At 43.7% G+C, this 21,094-nt stretch overlaps 1 long non-coding RNA gene across 5 annotated transcripts in view; it reads left to right on the top strand.

Annotated features, from left to right (window-relative positions):
• Positions 1–384: 384 nt before the first annotated feature.
• LOC141775285 (uncharacterized) overlaps positions 385–21,094 on the top strand; it is a 101,974-nt gene continuing 81,264 nt past the window's right edge. For 4 of the 5 annotated variants that reach the window (XR_012595573.1, XR_012595575.1, XR_012595576.1 and 1 more), the window contains exons 1-3: positions 385–820; positions 9,595–9,653; positions 16,196–16,244. This is a non-coding gene — a long non-coding RNA (uncharacterized LOC141775285). Of the gene's footprint in view, positions 821–9,594; positions 9,654–15,087; positions 15,180–16,195; positions 16,245–21,094 lie in introns of those variants that run through there. The other variant, XR_012595577.1, reaches the window with a different exon arrangement.

A 21,094-nucleotide genomic window follows, 5' to 3' on the forward strand; every position in this document is an offset into this window, starting at 1 on the left:
GAGCAATCAGTCTTGCAGGAAGAGAAATATGTGCCCTCATTATGACTCTTCCAGGCTGTGTTGAATGTGTGTCAAGACACTTAAAGCAAATGAAGTGAGTCATAAAGTCCAAAAACAGGCCCATTTTAAACTGAAAAACCTGAATTTAACTACATACCTCTTTTTTTTTAATGTATCATTATTCTAATGTGACTTCAACAGGTGTCCCAGGACTTTGTGAAACCTTTTTTTTTTTTAAAGACCCATTATGTGTTTTGATCGTATTGCTTTTCCGTGTTGTGATGTGATGCACCGTCAAAAAAACAGCCATAGTGACGATCATTTCATCATTACATAACTTTGCGTGCATGGCCGTAAAATGCGCACAGCGTACCAGGAAATGAAACTCGCCGGCGCACCATCCCAGGAGGGGTGGTAGGATGATGTGGATGTGACTGCTTATATAAAAAGTATAGGGGCGCAGTTGGAATGAGTCAGATGGGATGATGGGCTGTCATTTTTTAAAAGACTAACTCGGTTCTTGTCTGGAAATCTCGTGACCTCGTGAACTTGCCTGCCGCGTGACCTCGACAACTCCCCTCCTCGAGCACCCCTCTCCAACATTCATCCCCTGTGCTCATTTGTACAGAGGCTATTTATTACCCGAGCAGGAAGTGACATCAACGGGGTCCAAACTAAAAAAAAATGATGTCGCAGGACGGACTTGTCTGTAGGATGTCCAGGAAAACGGTGCCTCGCACAAAGTGATGCTCATTGAAGGATGCAGCAGAGAGAGCGCCACACAGGCGAGACAGACAGAGACAGACGCACTGGAGGCTGAGTGAGTCGCCTGCTGACTTGAGTGCTTTAATTCCGTCACTTTCATTCATTGCAAGTTCAGATACGGTGCCATACTTTTTGCCCCTTCTCTCTGACGCAGCTCATAGCGATACGACTTGTTGTTGTGAATGAATGCATTGTGTCTGTGTCGCTCTTATGATGATGGTGCGATGATGGAAGAGACTGTTTGGACTGTGCAGTATATAGGGAGGAGTGTGGAAGCAGCGCCGGGCTGCGGGTCTGTGTGCGCATTTGGAGACAGTAAACATTGTTTTAAAGAGCCGGTTGGTTATGAATAAACAAACAGGGTGTGATGAAGTTTACCAAGTTTGGATGTGTAGCTTTTTGTAAAGCGTCCTCCTCCCCAAAAACATGAATGAATGGCGTCTATTTTTATCCGTCCAGTCAGTGTGCGTGTGTGTGTGCTGCTTGTCGTCCTCACCAGGGAGGCTCTGACAGACCCTGCCGTGCATCCAGACGGAAAGTGCTGCAGTCACGTGGTTGTCTGCTATTATCCAGCCTCACGTCAGGTACAGCTGCTACTGCTGGGAGGGAGGGGTTGGTCCCACTATTAAAGGTTAGAAAGATGTTTGGGAAAAATGCGTAATACTATATTATAATTTATGCACATAGTAATATTATTACTAGAGGCAAAAAAAAACACAGAACAAATAAATGTATAGATAGATAGATAGATAGTAGCTTTATTGATCCCGAGGGAAGTTCAAGTTTCCAGCATCACAGTTCCATAGTGCAAAACATGTTAGTAAAAAGGCAGTAAAAAAGTTAGTATTAAAAAAAAAAAAAAAATTCTTGCAGAAATCTCAAAATGTCCAAAGTTTTGATACCAAATCACAGCATGGCTTTTTCTGTGGTGTTCCTCAAAGTCTTGGTGTCTTAATGTGGTATTTTGGAGGGATTTTTGATGATTTTTGATCAATTCTTAAGTGGTAAATAATGGTTAAATTTAGCACCAAATCTGTGTAACAAATGGTATCAACCCCAAAATTGCTGAAACAACTTATAAATAGATAGATAGATAGTAACTTTATTGATCCCGAGGGAAATTCAAGTTTCCAGCATCACAGTTCCATAGTGCAAAAACATGTTAGTAAAAAAGCAGTAAAAAAGTTAGTAGTACAAAGTACAAAAAATATACCAGATATAAAAATACAAGGAGATGAAGAAAACTGTTAAAACTGAATATAGTGCAGGGTAACAGCTGTGATACAGGACTATTAAAAAGTGCAGAAGAGACTGTTAGAAATGAGTATAGTGCAGGGTAACTCCAGTAGTTTAGTCTATGAAAGTGCACTGTGTGCATTATTATCTGTCCTGCAGACCGTCCTCCTTTGTCCCCCCCCCCCATCCCTAGAGAGGTGTTGTACAGTGTGATAGTTCTGGATGGCTTTGGTGGTATATATGATAATATAAAAGAGGTATAATATCTACACTTATAATCCAACTGCACTTCGAAAAATTATTTTTATTGATAAATGTACAACACTAAACTTGCATCAACATTAACCATCAAACACAAGGTTTTCATCATTAGTGTCCCGCGCATCACGTTACAATCAGCTGTTAGTTTGTGTCCCATGTTCACAACGTTCTGTGTCATTTTCACCGTACGAACGTAGTAGTTTTAACCCCAACCATGTTGTTTTTTCCTAAACGTAACAAAGTGGTTTTATTGCCTGAAGCTAAGCACGTGTTTTTGTGTACTTGACAACATTAAGCACGTGTTTACTGCGACCAAAAAGTGACGCCGAGGGTTCTGACAAAGCGTCAATATGTGACGAGTTGGGATGAGAACGCGTCGCCTCACCACCTTCTGTCCCGACTGCTAGGACTTAACGTTATGGTACGTGTCCTTTCCACGCTTCCCATTCAATGTCTGTGTAAGCAGCCGTGCAATGCATTCTGGTAGCGTGGCGGCGCGATTCGAGAGACGGAGCATCACGACAGCCGTTCCTCATTTGCATAAAGTTGAGGGCTAGTCTACTTTATGCAAATCACGGGCGTCCGACGCGACTCGCCGCCTCACGAAACTCCCGAGAATCTTTTTAAATAAACGTTGTCGATCCAAAATAAAGACAGATTCAGCAACTGCGTGGCCTCAAATGTTTTCAGAAACACATTTCGGTGAACTATTTCCGTGAAATAAACGAAGAAAGTTTCCAAACGAGCCTCCATACTGTTTCCGGTTTGAAAGCTGAGAGCAGCAGCCCACGGAGGGAAAGCGTTCGTCTAATCAGGTGCCGAGTGAGTTGTGTCTAATGGCAGCCCACCCAGCTTCCAATGCTGGGAAGCGGTGCGTACCCTCGCGATAAAAAACGCCCCGGTGGACACGTACCGTTACATGGGGTGGAGACTTCATAGTTTGCCTTTGACAGGTAATAATTATTTATGATGATATACAGCCACATCTTCAACTATACCTAGCTATTGATTTCTGTTAAATTAATATTGTTGCTACTGGCAGATGTTACATTTCTCCTTATAGTCCACATTTGCAAATAACCAACTAAAGCTAGGGTTGGTAATCTTGAGAAACTAGCAAGAGTATGCTAGATTTTGATCCAACGAAAAAAAAACAGCACAGTGTTGCTATTTTTTTTCAATGAAAGCTAGCTAGCATCACGATCTCCAAAAGTCCCTAAATGTAGCGAGACAGTCACCAATTTGGCATCAATGACAGTCCGTCCGTTCAGGCCTCTCTCCAAAACCACTCCCCCCAAATTATCATTATGAACAACAAACAAAAAACTGTCTTATTACAGTCCTGTGACAGCCACAGATACCATTTTTTTTTTTTTTTTTTTTTGTCAGAACATTTGATTTATTGATTGCTGTCGGGATGTAATGAGAAGGTGGCAGACGCGAAAACGCGAATGGCCCTCTCTAGAGCCAGTTGTTGTAAGAGTAAGTCATTTGGAGCATAGTCCATGCTTAGAGTGTGTGCGTACATGAGAAGTGAGTGGTGAAGCAAGAGAGAGAGAGAGCGGCGGCGACGGGGACGAGTAACATTATCGACTCCGGCCAAAGCAGGAAAAGTTAACAGTTGGTTTGTCCGTTCTTGGCTACTGTAGACACAAGGTGGTACAACATGGCAGAGTCCATGAAGTGGACCTGCTCCCTATGTAGATATAAACGGCTCATTCTAAGGTAACAAAAACACAACGACTATACATTAAAGAAAACATACTTATTAATATTATATTCCATTTCTGCCAATAGATCCTCCTAATTGTTACACACTGGTCCTTTAAATGTAGCAGTTGAACTGAACCTTTACCACATTCATAGGTATATTTACACGTATCCACGCATATATTATGTTGATGTCTTACAATACAACTATGCCCCATTTCAGTGCTGATTACTGTCTGCAAAGATACTAACAAATAAATCTCTGTTTGAGTCGACAGGACGATGTTATTTGAAGAAGTTTCCAAAGGCACTTGTGCAAAATCAGCGTGTAGTGGGGCCATGTAACTCTTCTTTGCACCTGGGCCCCTCTGCTTCTCACCTCAATGAACTGTTCTATTGTAAGATGATAGCGAAGCTAAGTTGAAGATACACAAACTCAAGGCTACTGAAGACCTTTAATTGGCTCTAAGCGAGTCTTCTGCAATGTGAAATAATGTATGAGCCATACAGTGGTGCTGCTACTGTATACGTTGGGCACGCGTGTGCAGCTGCCTACGGGATTACTGGTGTGTATAACTCACGCTGCTGTTGCCTGCCTGTCTGGAGTGATAGCTTCATTATTCATGGTTGCGTGTAGACAGCAGTGCTTAATCTCTGAGTTGAATGGGGCAGCCTGCGACTCTGGAAGTAAATGCTTGTGCTCGGTCAGCCTTATCTGGCCCTTGTTGAGGAGTGGAGGGGCACTAGAGAGAGGGAGGACTGCTGAGCTGGGCCTCAGGGTGGCAACAGCAGCTAAACGCCCCGTCCCGTCGTGGCGTTTGGGGCCGGTTTGAGGCCAGTAGCAATTAGCCAGACTGGACCAGGGAGCAGGGCCATATATTCTCCGTGGTGAAAGGGTCCGGGCAGGGGGTCTATTGGCGCTCGACAGGTGCAGCAGGAGGAAAGGCGTCAGGAGTTTAGGGAATCGAAACCAGAGACGAGGCCAAACGGCAGCGTCTCTGGCTTCTGGGGTCAGATGCTTTCTTTCACCCCTGGAGGCTCGAGAGCCTCTTCCTGCCCTGACATCGTATCTTTGTGAATGTCTGTGCATTAGTGCATGTGTGCACGGTTATCTTTGTGCATGTACAGGCATGTGTGAGTATTTTATGGGTATGTGACACTGGGGCGAAAATATCAGGGGGGCATGTTTTGAGTTGCGGTAATCATCTGTCTTACTTTATCTAGCTCACACTCGCACAAAGAACACTGGGAACACGTTTTGTTTCAACACCCATATGTCCACTAGTTTTATACAACCCTACATGTGGAGCTTTGATCGCTCAGCTGTGAGAGTGGTGGTAAAAAATAAACCTGCCATGATGTGTGTTTGACATGTTTTTGATGCCAAAAGTTTTAGCATTAATTCTGCTGCGCAATTACATTGAAGAGTACTACTCTGCACTGTAAAGGGGGACACACATGAGTCGTCGCACTGGCCGTTAAGAGGGCGCAAAAGCAGTGCCGGTCACGTCATGTTCTTTTTCTTGCTTCCTGGCTGTTCTGCTTGAACTCAATAATCCTGGATACAGCCATTACAAATCCTGCTGTCTTGACTTGAGACCCCAGACAGGAGACAGGCTCTGCAACTTGGTTTCATTTAGCATTCCTCTGGGCTTTACGGGCAGGTGTTTAACATTACTGGCAGGATATTTATTGGCAACTTTAAAGGCAACTTTTTTGCTTACCTCTCAATTAGGGCACACACACAGACAATGTGTGTACTGTAGATTGCGAGCGCACACGTACACGCACGCAGAAACGCATAAAAAACACACGCGAGGATGTTCCATACACGCAACAATCTAAGATTGGCAGTATGGATGCTTAATGGAGCATATTCCCACTCCTTTTTCCAACACTGTCACACTTTATGCCTTTTGAGGCACAGATCCACATCCGTAGAATCCACCCCTGACCCGTGACCATCTCTATCTCCCTGTATGCACCCCCCTTCCCGTCCACCCATTATGCCAGGTCAGTGTATGATGTGGGGTAGAAATAGGGTTGGAGGCATGATGGGATGTGTGGCCTGTAATTACCGAAGCTTAGCGGGGCCAGTGGCTGTGATGTGCAATTCTCAAATCAAGGTGCAGCCTGAAGACTCAGCCGGCCCCGCTGCTGCCCTCTGCTACTTGATTGCTGGCAGCTGGGTGAGCCATGTCAAGTGGCAGGCTGGGAAATGTGAAATCCCAGATAAAGCACAGAGCCCTAAAAAGCCATGAAGCTCCAGTAATGAGGAAAGTGATGGGGTTTGGGGTTTGGGCATGCTTAGCAGGCAGGTAGCAGCCGATGGTCTGTCTGTCTCTCTCTCTTCTTGGTGAGAAAGAGAGGCGAGGTGAAGGTGTTTGTATATTTGACTTTTCTAATCCTGGATTTAGAAGGATCCACCAAACTCCAACAATGCGGAAATGGCGGGTAGGTCGGCATAGCTCTAGATATACCCAACCTAAATCCTCCCGGGTCACCCTCAGACATAAATCATAAACCTACAGTACATCCTGCCTATGCTTCTCATGTTTTCCCATGGCCAGTTCCTTTTGAAAATCATGTTAAAACCCCTGTAACGTTCGCTGCTCAAGAGCAGCAGAATAATTCCTGATATTAGCGGCGGCAGTCCGATTTAGAGCGATTCCGGAGCCGCTGTAGCAGTTAAACACATTCCTAGTTTTGTGGAGGCCATTATTCCTGCTTCTTAATCACCCCCTCGGCTTTTATAACCTCCCCAAGCCTTAGTGTGTGGCTGGGGGGGAACCACATGTGGGCAGAGACCAGGAAATAACCGCACTGCCAGGCCCTCCCCTTATCTAAGCTAACCACCACTAACAATGCACAGGACACCAGCGCATATATCATCTCTTTGAATCATGTTATTATAAAGATTTATGTTTTTAATAAACCTATCCTCTTCCTCCTCACTTATTGTTTCACAAAGTGTATTTTTATTACTGTCAACAAACACCATGAAAAGACCAAAACCTGCGTGTCAGTCCAACTCTCTGGCTCTTAGTCTCAAGATCATTCGTTCCTACTGGAGACATAAATCTTTAAACAGGAATCACAAATATAGAGCTGTCCTCTACCAAAGACGTTCTTAGTCGACTAGCACGCATACGACTTTGTTGACTAATAGATAAGTTGATTTAATCGCCTGATCTGTAAAACTGAGTTGATCCACAAAGAATCACACAAAAGCACCACTTTAAATCTTGTGTTTACCAGAGATGTGCTCATAAGTTCATTAGAAATAAATCATTCAGCATGAAAAATGCATAAAAAATGACTAAAGGAACCTTAGTCGACTAAAACCACAATAACTTATTAGTTGACTAATCGACTAAAAGGGGGAAACCTTACAAATATATAGTTTCACTTTTTAAAAAAAGGCTAGGAAATTACCTGAAACAAGTTTCAGTTTTCAGCAAACGTTACTCAAACGGGAGGAAACTGTGCGTTTGCTGGAGACTATTTTCAGCCACAGATTAATACACAATCATGGACCATATAATCCAGTGCAATGGTGGTGCACATTGTTTTTAATAGTCTTTTGGGCTACAATGGAGCTCCGTTGCACACAGGAATAAGATATATCAGGCGTTGGCTACACAGACTTGATGACTTTGACTTTGATGAGCTTTGTAGATAGGGCTGCAACTAGCGATTATTTCCAATATTGAATAATCTACATATTATTTTCTCGATTAATCGTTTGGTCTATAAGATGTCAGAAAAAAGTAAAAAATGTCCATCCCATTTTCTCGAAATCCAAGGTGATGTTTTTAAATGGCGGTTTTGTCAGTCGAAAAACCCAAATACATTCACTTTAATATAAAACAGAGAAAAGCAGGCAATCTCCATATTTGAGAGAATGCAAACAGCATTTTCTGTCATTTTTGCATGGAAAATTACCTACAAATTAATGGATTGTTATTATTTTTCTGTCGATCAACTAATTGATTAGTCGACTAATCGTTGTAGCTCTATTTGTGGACAATTAGAAAAACATTTCAAAATCACCAACCGTATCCTTAAATATGTCTTTGAATTCTGTGCTGAAGCAGTTTGCTTTTATTTTGAATTGAACAGCAGGTACTGAACAGCTCCTATAAATAAAATAAAAAAGTCAGCCTCTTCTGATAAATAAAGTAACATATTGGTGATGCATCAGAAAGCAAGAGAGGGAAACAGACCCAGAGAAGATGGAGCAGATTGGACCTCATTTGCTCCCTGCTTCCATCCATCACTGTCTCCTTACCTGCTCCCAGGTTTGCAGAGCTATAGAGAAGATGGACAAGTGTGATCAGGCTGCACCGATTTTTCTGTTTTGTTTCGGAGCTGTTGTTCTTAGTGGATCTTCCCCTTCCCTAACAGTCTATTAAATGCAGCTAGCCTTTACCCTCCAGCGTCTAGTTGACAGTATGTGTGAAGCGGCTTGTCTGGCTGATGGTTTGGTTATAGTTGACTGAAACACCTGGGTGCTCAGACACCAGGCAGTTCACTGTAATGGGTGACACGCTGTCACGCCAGGCTTGATGGCGTAATTTGCCCAGGTCACAGCCATGCATACTGTTTAGCGGGGTGGGAATGCGGGGGGGCGCATAGAAAGTCATTGCTTGTTTACCCTGCGCCTGGTGACCCCCTGCCAGCAGCTACATCAATTATCACCTTGGAGGAATGTGGGACCCTTGTGTTAAATTCCCTTTGACCCCCCTGTTGGAGGAGGTCAGGAGGTGGGCGCTCTCCCCAGGGGGGACATGCAGTTAGTGGGTGCAGGGTGTGTGTTCATGGCTGTGTGGTGGTCCAGGGAGATTCCCTAGATCTCCATCCTCAGACCTGCAACCAACCACCATGCTTGCAGACCCCCAACATGGTAAACAAGATTTGCATGGTGTGTTTACAATGTAAATTGGTTTCTAAAGGTCTTAATTTCAGCTATAGGGACGCACCAAAGGTGGTCTGGGAGCCGGCTTCACGTATGATAGAGGGCTCCAGAAAAAGTTGCGTATAGTTAACTCTCAGATTTCTCCTCGTAGTTTTAAATGCATTATGTGAAAAAGCACAAGCTTTTAACAACTACTTTTCCCCTCACTGTTACATTTAGGGTGCCTCAATAAATTAGCCCAACTGCTGGCACACTTTGAAGACCTCAGCATTTGTGATTTTAATGTGTTTGTTTGTCTCAAGCTGTTTTTAGTACACAAGTGTAAATCACAACTTTACAAGTCAGCGTAGCGCACCGTAAAGGGTGGCGGTTAATGTGCATGTGTGTGAGCGAGAGAGAGTAAGTGAAAAAGGAAAAAAGAGAGAGCGGTTTCGACATAGATATATTATGTCTGATGCTCTTTACTTTAGAGGGGAATTAGATGTGAACATATGACATGTACACACACATCTTTTTTTTCCTCCTCCGTCTTCCTGTGCCCCATATCAAATGTCTTCGTGAGTGTGAAGGAAGTCGTTGGGAAATAGTATCATATGTGCTGTAGGGAGTGAAGACACCATGGAAATCGATTGCGTATGGAATCACTTTTTTTCTGACCATGATTGATGTTCTGAGCTTATGCATTTTTATCTTCTCCTTTACAGGCTCTCTATCACGGCTGTCTGCAGGATGTGGCGCTGTCTGCTATCCAGTTATGGCTGAGGTAAAACACCAGAATCACGAGCTTGTCTGCTGCCTTTTCTGCTTTAGATGACAGTGTTGACGTAATATATTGCTACAGTTTCTTCTGTGATGTATTGCTGAGGGTACAGTTCCGTTCTCGTAGCTTCAAAGGCAGCGGGGGAAGTGAGCGTCTTCCTGAAAACCTCTCGCTGATTTTAACCTCAGTTACCCCGGGACCCGCAACTGCACTCTGTCCTGAGTCGTCTGCGTTAAGCTGTGCATTGATTAACTCCTCCTTGAAGGCAGCCACCCTTGATATGTGAGCGCCTTTACACGTTGTGACAAACCAAAGTATCCCTGCAGTGTCATCAGATCACCTCGCCACTTCCAATTAGCGGTCATCTCGGACCCTTTTTTCCGCCATGTTGACAGGGCAGACAAGCAGCAGCGGGACAGACCGGTGGCCTAGCCCTGTCCCAAAGATCCTCTCATCATTTATTTATCCACACGCAGGCAGACAAAACAACACACGCCCATCCTACACCAGGCCCAACAGCTGCCAGCTAGAAGACGGTATAGCAGGGTTGGGGTGGGGTAAGGTGGGAGAAGGGGAGGCCGACACACACTCTCACACACAAGGCACAATCAGCACATCATCTGCACCGTCTTGTCAGCAGTTGAACGTCTTCAGAGTTGTCATGGCGACGTAATTTTCTCCTCCAGAGGGGCTGTTCTTCTCTGTTTCAAATTGCACTGTAATGCTGGTGGTGGTTGGAAGTAAAGGGAGGGAGGAGGGGGTGCACTTGACTGTACTCTGATAAGGAATTCTTTGAGGAGAAGGCTGAGATGTGAACTTGAGAAAGCCTTTTGATCTCAGTTTGTGTGCTAATGAATCGGGTCTCATGTATGCATTGTAAAGCAACTCTTTGTTTATTTAGATATGTGGAGCCTTTATCCTTCAGACATTATTGTGTCATTTGCATTACCCTCATTCCGAGGATAATTGCAGCGGTTGCAGGGTTTCTTTTAATTTGCCCGTGTTGTGTGTGTGTGTATGTGCAGGGGCCGACACAGCCCAACTCCTAACCGTGGCTTTTTTGCCTGTTTGATAGCCTGACTGTAAGTAAGCCCCTCTGGCTTTGCAGACTTCTGTCTCCCTCAGCACACTCGGCTACCGCAGCACTCATCCACGAGCAACACACCCATTCACACGCACTTTCGCATGACTACACAAATGCACAAACAGGACTTCAGCCTTGACTGGCTCACGCACACAAAACACACTCGCTTACTCACTCAGGAATTATCGTGGTAGTAAAACCAGAGAGGGAAGAGCGAGAGAGACAACGAGAGAGAGAGAAAGGAAGAGACGGGGGGAAGCAGAGGGAGGGAAAAGGAGAGCGATTGCCCCAACAGAAGTATTTTATCCCCGAGCATTTTTTTAAACGCTGCCATGTCCATGACCCAGTCATGAGGACAAGCCATTGTTCTCTCCTGTAGCTGAAGTAGCAAGAAATGAAAGTTGCAGTACTAAAGTGAAAACATGCATTTGTATATGCAAAGTCTATTCTACACACACTAATAAGAATAAAATGAGAGGTTTGTTGATCGTGTCGCAGGTGTTTTTTACTTTGAGTGAAAAGGCCGTACAGCTCAGCAGCTTACTCATGTTGTGCTTTGCAGGATGTGACAGACGTGATCTGGAGTGTGTTGTTCCGCTGCTCTCACTTTTTTCTCTCTCTGTCTGTACTTCCTCCACTCGGGCTGTGTGTGTGTGTGTGTGTATATATGTGTGTGTGTGTGCTCTCTCTGGTCCGCTGCTTTGGCACAAAAAGGAAGGCTAGGCCGCCCCGTTCTTTGTTTTGCTTCTTGTAGGAAACTAGCAGCAAATTGTGGCTCAATGAGGCGTTGCTGTTTTGTATGGTCTGATAAAGTGCAAACGAAACCGTCTGGGCTGCACTGGCCTGCTGCAGTGTTTTCCATTGTAGCTGTGAATGTAGGTCTGTGTGATGCTTGGTTAGTGTTGAACATTAGGTGATGGGGGGGGAGTGGGGGGCTGCTGGGGGTAGGGACCATTCACACAGTTTTAAGATGTCACCCAGTGTTTGGAGCTGCTGTCCGTTGAGTTTAATTGTGATGAGGGATGATTAGAGCTCTGCTTAAGACTGGAGGAGACTTTTCTGTCTTGCTTTGCTTTCAAAGGTTTTAAAAAATCCCAATATTGTAGAGTTCTCAGACAGCGCCAACATGACACACTTGTCAAAGTGATCAGAGCAGGGCATATGTGTGTGGGTGTATTGATGTTCATGTGGGAAATAGCCCAGTTTTTTACTTCAATGCATTCATCCAACACCTGCAGTAACTACTTACGTTGGAAATGAAAAGGGTGACTCACTAAATATGCAATCATTTCATGAAGATTTTGTACTTTTAGAATTTGAGCAAGCCGAGCTGGAAGCAAGCAACTATGTGACCTTAAGAGTTTACTTGATCAAGGAAGCAAGGCAGTGAAGTACGGACATATTATTGAATAGTGTGTACTTTTTAAGAAAAATGTGCGTTGGATTACACATCAATGCATACTAGGGTTACAACTAATGATTATTTTTATTGTTGATTAATCTGTCAATTATTTTCTGGATTAATCGATTAGTTTTTTGGACTATAAAATATTTAAAAAATGGTGAAAAATGTCGATCAGTGTTTCCCAAAGCCCAAGATGACGTCCTCAAATGTCTTGTTTTGTCCACAACTCAAAGATATTCGGTTTACTGTCATAGAGGAGTAAAGAAAACAGAAAATATTCACATTTAAGAAGCTGAAATCAGAGAAATCGATTAAACTGATTAATCGATTATCAAAATAGTTGGCAATCAATTTAATAGTTGACAACTAATTGATTTATCGTTGCAGCTCTAATGCATACTTCTACTTAACCAAAGTGATTAACCAATAAATAAAAGTGAAGGGGGTGTATACTTTTTGGAGCTGAAAAACACAAGAGGTTTGCATCTGAGAACAAAGTATAGAAAATCATGATCAATTAAGGGGGCCACCTTTGCATATTGCATTGATTTAACATTGTTTAACACCGCTGCTGGGATGCACGACGTACACAATGCTGCGAAGATCCACAGATCAAGTTCACTGAGTCAAGCAAAACAAACACATGGCTTGGGAGATAGACAAAGAAGGAGGTTCTTGGGTGTGCCATGGCCCTTGTCTAAAGCGGTTATGGGGCCCACATGGGCGTTCTGCTCTCCAGAGGCTGTTGGGGTAATTATCTGCCAGGGTGCACGTGTGGGAGTGTGTGTGTCAGAGCGGCCGTGTCTCTGCGCTCATGTGATGCGCATGGTGTTTTAGCGCTGGATGTTTCCGAGCATCTCGCCCTGCGTCCTGATGCTGTGGCCCCAAACAGGATGAAACGCCACTCAACCCTATATACTATACTTCTTCACGCTTGTGTGAGCTATATGTGCCCCCTGAACACACAAACACACACACACCCTTAACGTCCATCTTTTCCTTACATCCCAGAGTTGAGAGAGGGGATCTCAGAGGAGGAGCGTGCTGGGGGAAGAGGCTGAGGAGCCATCTTTGACATGGGGCATGAGGCCCGACGGCACAAAGCCCCTTTCCCTGCTCCTCCATGTGGAAAATGGCAGGAGAGCAAGAGGAGGAGGGGAAGGAGGCAAAAAGAAGTGCAGGAAAGAGGAGGAGGGAGCGACAATTAGTGGGATCTGCTAATCACCAGGGCAACACTCATTTAATTGACATGTGAAATTTGAATTCATCTAACAAGTCGATAGGCAGTACGACAATGGACGAGTCGACTAAGGTCTGCTGGTGGAAGCCAAGGAGGGGAAGCGACAGCTGAGGAGGCCAAGCTCTTTGTTACAACTAGCGGTGTTGTTGGGAGAGAAGGTTGTCCTCAAGGAGATTAGAACCCATTATTCATTTGACCCTGCTGGATAAGTAACTCCACGGCTGCCCTTAAACACTTTAACACACAGCAGACACACACCAAAGCAAAGGGTTGTTATGTTCTTGTTTTTATTTTCAGCAGAAGGCAGAGTGAGTAAACAAGTATTTTTATACCACAATAAATCTGACCCTGATAATTCCAATGCCTTGGAAGAGGAAAAACACAAAAGGAGGTGGGCAGGGAAAAAAAAAAAAAAACCTGCAGTCTGTCCATTCCTGCTTCTACAGAAATCAATAAGCTATTTAAGGTCATCAGAAAGCTGTCGTCCAGCTGCTATGGGAGAGAGAGCATACGAACTCTCACTGCCGCCTCAAGAAGTGACTTGGAAAAGATGCAAACCTTTACTCACAGCTCATTTATTCAGGATATTACAAAAAACATTTGGTCAGACTTAGTAGGATTTGTCGGTTGCAGTTTGTTAACACAACATTGAAGGTTTGCCCCACCTCCTCGTCTCAACGACATCAGAAGCGTTCACTCTACTTTTGGAACGGGTTTTTTTTTCCGCTTGGCATTGCGCGCTGATATGTTTGCATTTTTTCGGCGCTGTGTCCGCCATTTTCAAAGCTTCCTCTTGGATGCGTGCTTACGATCTGGCACGTGTTTGTATAGAGGTTGACTCTCAGAAATGTCCTGAACACAGCAAAATAATAAAATGCAGGTAGAGGTCAGGGTCTCTGCAGATACAGACGCTGCCACACACGTCTAGTGGGTCATAAGTGATGATTGAGGGGGATTATTTTTGTATCAGTCTATACATTGTTTTTAAGGAAAATCCTATTCTGCCTTTTAAACCACAGCTCAAAAGCCAAAGCAGAAAAGGTGCAAGCCATTTCCATTTATTATGAACCATGCAGACCTCTCGGGTCGGCTTTCTGTCCCCAGAGTCAAAACTAAACATGGAGAAGCGGCGTTCAGTGTTTACGCACCATATATCTGGAACAAACTCCCAGAAAACTGCAGGTCAGCTGCCTTTTATTTAATGATTTCTTACACTGTAACTTTTATTCTTGTATTTTATACAATATTTACCTTGTTTTTATTTTTCTATTCTCTGGGGTTTTTAATGAATGTTTTTAATTGTATTTAAATATCCTTTTATCATGTGTTTCTTCAGCACACGATGCTTTTGATGTTTTATGTAAAGTGCTTTGAATTGTTTCTGTAATGTGCTATGTAAATAAACCTGCCATTTCAATATTTAAAATCTAGTTCAAGATACAGAACTACAGAAGGAAAACAATATTTTTAAGAAAAGGCCCTTTAAGTTATGACCCTCCCCCAACTTCAGGAGATACCAATTAACAAATCAATGAAATCATAATAGTGATAGATCAGTTTCTCAATATGATACGTTAGTAGTCACCAAATCACATTAAACATGTTAAAAAGTGTAATCGGAACAAAATGCATTAAACATAAAACATAAACATCTCAGAGTACATTACAACCCCCCTCCACCTTTTACCACATCTGGTACGTTCCCCCAGGAACACCTCCATAAAAGCAGTCCAAATAGGCTGGCACTGGTTTGGCACTTCCTGGGTCTAAAACAGCATGTTAGTGCTGCCTAGAGGAGAGGTAAGAAAGTCAAACATGCTAATTAAAGAAAGATGTTAAATTATCACACAAGTTGTGTGATAATTTCCTGTTTAAGAAACAAAATGTTTGACATTGTGCAAACAAGTCCACTCCACTACAAACAAGACTAACACCAGAAGGCCTCAAAACAGTCATGATCAGTAGCAAGTAGTGGTGTGCTACTTACCAAGTAGCACACCGTCTGGACACTTTAATGTTGGGTAGATTGCATGAAAAGTGCCGGTGATGGGCAAGTACAGTGTGTCTTACTCAGATTAGAGCGCAGGCGGTTAAGTTTGATTCAACCTGGGTCACATTTTGGTAGTTGCGGCCTCCATTTTACAACCACAGGACACACATGCTGTCACTTTTGTTTTAAGCAAATTAGCCACACTTATTTGGAAGATGGAACAAAGATGAAACTGTCCATCACAGTTTACAGACAGACTTCTGCTGCCTTTTATTAAATTATTAAATTCTTACACCGCACTGTAACATTTATTCTTGTATTTTATAACTGTCTTATTGTATTTGAGCTTGTTTTTATTTAATGATGAGCAGTGAGAAGCCACAGTTTGCTGTTTAATGGATTGTTTAGGTCACTAATTTGATCTTTTATAATGTGTTTCTTGATGCTTTTAATGTTTTATGTGAAGCGCTTTTAATTGCCTTGTTGCTGAAATGTGCTATATAAATAAACGTGCCTTGCCTTACTGTACTAGCACGTACAGTTTTCCTGTGCAATAAGGGATTGTTAGCAACATATTGTGTCTACTCACTTTCAGATTCTCCTCAAAATAAAAGTGTTTTCGACGGGCTGGCTGAACTGTTGCCTTGTTTATAGCCTGTCTGATCGTTCTTGTGAAACTTTGTTATGGCGAATGTGCTGTTTTCCCAAACCTCAGCGAGTACTTTGCTAATCCAATGTTATCATAACTGATGATCGTAACTGAAGCCCCAAGCTATGAAATAATCTGGTGAAACTAATAATTGTCTTTTGCTCTTAACCCTAACAGACACCGATTGTCTTCCTGTGGCACGTAAAGTCTGGATAGCATCGAACCGGTGAGTCCTGTCCACACATTTAACCAACCATATCATGGGCAAATTATTCCAGTTTTCCTCATGAACATGCTCAGTCAACCCCACAAACTCTACTCATCTGCCTACTCTGCACCATACATCTCTTAATGTTTGATTTGGGACATTTGAACGACCTCCACATCACTACTTCCCAAAAGTACTTGTGTGTTTTTGATCTAACACTGTGCTAACACATAGTTCCATTGTCAGAGGTGACTTTGTAGAAGTGGCAGGGAGTCAGAGGAGACTTCCAAGTCTTTCAGCCAGTGTAATCCTCTTCCTTTATCTCTCTGGCTGATCTGGGCCAAAGCTCTCTGTGTGGGAATGATTCAATGACTGCCTACTTTTCTGTTGATCTCGGTCACGTTTTCTCTCCCTCCCTCACACACCGTCTCTCTCTTGTTCACTAACTCACACTCGTATTGTTCTGCCATCTTGCAGAGCGACCTGGGCTCTTTCACTGTTCACCTCCTCTCTGTTTTGCGTGTGGGCAACAACGATCGCTGATTCTCCTGTTTTGTTTTTTTACGATAGAAGATCATCTCTTTCGCACACACACACACACACACACACACACACACACACACACAGACGTCACCTTGCACCACACACCAGACAGGCAGCTTGGATTATGTCCAAGAATCACAGCTGGATTGATGTGTGTGTTTACTGTAGATATGTGTGTGTGCCCATGGGGGGTTGGGGAGTGGGCTGCATCTGGGGCATCTGATTGGCCCGCTGGCACGGGAGCCAGGCTAGATACTGATTGGATAGATGTTTGGAGACTAGCGTGCAGGTTTCTGTGTGCCATGTAGCGTTGCCTACCAGAGTGCTGGCCAATAGCTCCACATATTGGATGCATTACAGATTAGAGCCGATGCAACTGTGTGTGTGTGTGTGTGCGCGTGTGTGTGTGTGTGTGTGTGTGCGTACACGGCTCATCTGTGCAAGAGCACTTTCATCCTCTATGAGCAAATCTGCACCGTCTCCATTCACCGAAGTGATCACAAAATGCATTTGCCTCTCCCAGACTAATCATGAATTATTAACGGCAGGTTCGACTCCCAGATCGATGCAATAGCTACCCACCGTTACACCATTAGGACTTCTCTTAAATACATTTTCAAACCACTAAAATGCATTGAAAATTCCTTATATTATCAGTAGACAATTACAACAAGATTTACTGCAGAGTTTGTGAGCTCATTTAGCCCAAAGCAAGCCATCCCAACTCCGAATTTTCAATATAATTTGTACAATCAGATGAGAAAAGATTCACTGATGCAGGAATTTTAGCCAAATCTGTGGAGGAGTTGCTCAAGGGTTGCAGTACCTTCAGCTTTGATGTCCTAAACTCAGAAAATTGTGATAAAAGCTAGCCCAAATTTACCGTTGTTGTTTTTGTCTGCAACAGTTGTCATGGCGTAATCCTTTGATTGAATAATATATCAAAGTGTGGGAATATTTCATACTTTTACCAGATGAAATTCCATTTCACCTTCGCTGCCATCAAAGAGATTCAACATCAGCGTGAAACATAAAGTGAAATTATTAAAACCCCAATCCACAATCTGTATACACAGGGCCTCTTCAGCCACATTATTGGATGAGTCTACATGACTGATTCCAGATTGGGACTTTAAAAGAAAAAAAGTTTGGCATCATCCTTGACAGTGTGTCAAAAACTCTCTATGGATATGAAATAAAAAGTGGTAACAGCTCCACAGCGTCAAATACTGAGGCTTTGTCACGGCCGTCTGCGTGTGATACCGCCGGCACTGTTTTGCACCAGTGTGAGACGCACCAGGCTTTCCATTAACTACAATGTAAACCCATCTGCGGAAATAGTAAATGCTCAGAGAAAGTGTGCCGGGGAGTGTGATGACATAGTTTAAAGAGCAAAAAGACACACATAGGGCGGGTGGTGTGGTGGACAGGTCCAACAAACACAAGGCTTTCATCCAGGAGACCGCTGTTTGTGTCCCGGGAGTTAAGTTTCACTTTATAATCAGCTGTTCGTTCCTGTACCTTGTTATTATCCCATTTTACAAACATAGTAGTTTAAGCCAAAACATGTAGTTTTATTCCTAAACCTAACTAAGTGGTTTGGTTGCCTGAACCTGAAGTGAAGCCAAGGGGTGTGACGAGTTTGGATGAGAACGTTTTGGGTCTCCGGGTTATTCTGCAAGTTCTTCAGGTGCACCAACGAGAGCATCCTGACCGGCCGCATCACTGCCTGGTTTGTCAGTTGCACCACCCTCAACGAGAGGCTCTACAGAGAAGAAAACTGCTCAGCACATCACCAGAAAGGAGCTGCCATCCATGGAGGACCTCTACACCCAGCGATGTAGAAAGAAGGCCAGCAGGATAATTAGAGACCCAAATCACCCCAGTCTGGTAGACGGTACCGCAGCATCCGGACCCACAACACCAGGCTCAGGACAGCTTCATCCTGCAGGCCATGAAACTTATTTGATTTATGTTTATGTTTTAGCTTTATATTTTAACCATTTGTGCCTGAAACTGAAATCTGTTTTGGGAAAGTAGTGCTCAAATACTAGATATAGTATGATAAGAAAAATGACGGTATCTCAGAAACTACAAGGAGCACATTAACGTATTTGGTATCTATGAACTCATAGCAAGTTGAATATCAAAGATATGTACACATATGCAGTGTACAAAAAATCCTATCGAAGACATTTGATAAATGCAATGGTAGTGTTTTTCCTCATTTTAAAAAAAAATCTTGAATTTGACTATTAATAAAAGTGTGATTTTTCATGTGATCTAAAAAATTTAAAGTTGTACTTTTAGATTTCAAGACTTTTCTTTATCATACTAAATATAGTCTTTGGGAAAAAATAGGTTAACTTGTACTATTTTATGTCTTAGATTCTCATTTTGCTTTTACTTGCATGGTTTTCTTTTTAGAAAATACATATTTAATGAGCATTGTTGGAGGAAGATCCAAGATTTACATTGCAAACTTGAGCTGTGAGAAGCTCATCAAGCCTTAAATTGAATCCCGATGATATGAGTTAGCTTTTCACTGCGGTTTTCATCTTCTGTGACCTTTTTAACTTGACAACAGACGAGAGGAAAGAAGAGAAGTAACAGCCAAGAGTGGGAAAAGGCGAGAGGGGAAAGTAAGAGTACAGAGAGGAGAGAAGAAAGGAGACGTGAGGAGCGCTGACAACAGTAGCTTATATCCTCTCTGTGACAGTCCGGCCTATTAGAGGTCCTAACTCTGTCATTACACTTGTCAACACCATCCGCTGTAATTGATGCAAGTGCAGGGCTGAATCACCGAGGCTCACCATACATGAGACACACACGCACACGCATTGAAAGAATAAACAAAATGCGACCAAACGCGCACACACATACTTCCCATATGGACATACAACAGACACACATACATATTCACACACAAGAAATGGCCGCACCATCAGCGCGGCTGCACATGCCACACGGCAGGACACGCACACACACATAGGCGGCACTGCTTATTGAAAACATGGCAGCACCGTCAACCCCAGACGGCTCTTCTCTGCCCACCTGTCAAAATAAGATTCGGGAGGAGAATTCACCTGGCTGGTATCTCAATCTTCTCCGGCGCTTAGCTTAGCTTAGACCAACCATCTGGCTCAGCAGCCTCCCCCTCCCCCCCGCCTCCCTCTTCACCAACTCTCACTCTTAGTCTTTTTAAAGCGTGTCAGCAGTTACCCGGCACAGCGGTCTTAGTAAGGCTGCTAACGTGGCTAAGTGTCCCTGGGCCTCTTAGTTAGTGGTGCCGTCTTTCTTTATATGTGTGTGTGTGTGCGCTTCACAGATGGCAACGGGAGGGGAGGGGGAGTTGGAGGGGGTGATGGAGAGAGCTGTCTGAGGCTCCGGCAGCTCTCGTGTCTCTCAGGCAAGGCGGTCTGTCTGCGGGCATCTGCACCGGCAGCCCCCCCCCCCACCCACCCTCCTCCCCACCACCACGCCTCCCCCCTCTTTCTCCCATCCATGGGCGCCACAGCCACCTCGCCATCCAGCGCTGCGGCTTGGCAACAACCCACACATCCCTGAAAGATGATTCCCCTTGACCTCAGATGTGTCCCCTCGCCGCCAAGCTTCTCCGGTTGCCCCAGCGGATGATTATTTTGATAGATGATTGGAGTGAATTATACATCATGGGTTACATTGGGAGAAGATTGTGACTGAGGCTAAAAGTTGCTCAGGGAGTCTGTGCGTGCGAGCGCACGTCTGCGTGCACATCTGCATACGTGTGTGCGCACACGGATGCACATGTGCTGCGTCGTGTCGGCCCGGTTATTGGAGAGTCTTTGATTCAGAGCTGGTCTCAGGGTTTGTGTTGGGCTACGAAACTTTGAAGATGATTAGATGAGTTGTGTTTGTAGTGCGCCCTGTAAGATTGCTTCGGTCTCTCTGCTGCTGGCTTATTGATCACAGTGCAGCGAGTGGCAACATTAGATTTAATGACATGACTCCTCACTATAGGCTGTAAGGTCAAGATGCATTTTTTTCTTCTCACATTTTTCTTTGAACTTACAGCTTTAAGTATCTCTCACATTTCTCTATCCATTTGCTCTCCTTCTGATTTGTCAGACACAAAAGAAGCCGCTTGATGTGGAGTTTTTATACAGGAATCTAATGTAATATTTAGTGTTTTTTTTGTAGTTTGAATTGATCAGTTGAACCAGAGCTCACTGGATAGTTCTTTGAAATTGTGTGCAAGTTTGACCTCTTTATCTTCAGGTGGCACTTGTACAAAGATAAGAAAGGACTTGAATCCATTGCAGACTTTATCACTGACTGCAAAAAAA

Source organism: Sebastes fasciatus, chromosome 10 (genome assembly GCF_043250625.1).
Source record: "Sebastes fasciatus isolate fSebFas1 chromosome 10, fSebFas1.pri, whole genome shotgun sequence".
In the NCBI taxonomy this organism is placed as follows: domain Eukaryota; kingdom Metazoa; phylum Chordata; class Actinopteri; order Perciformes; family Sebastidae; genus Sebastes; species Sebastes fasciatus.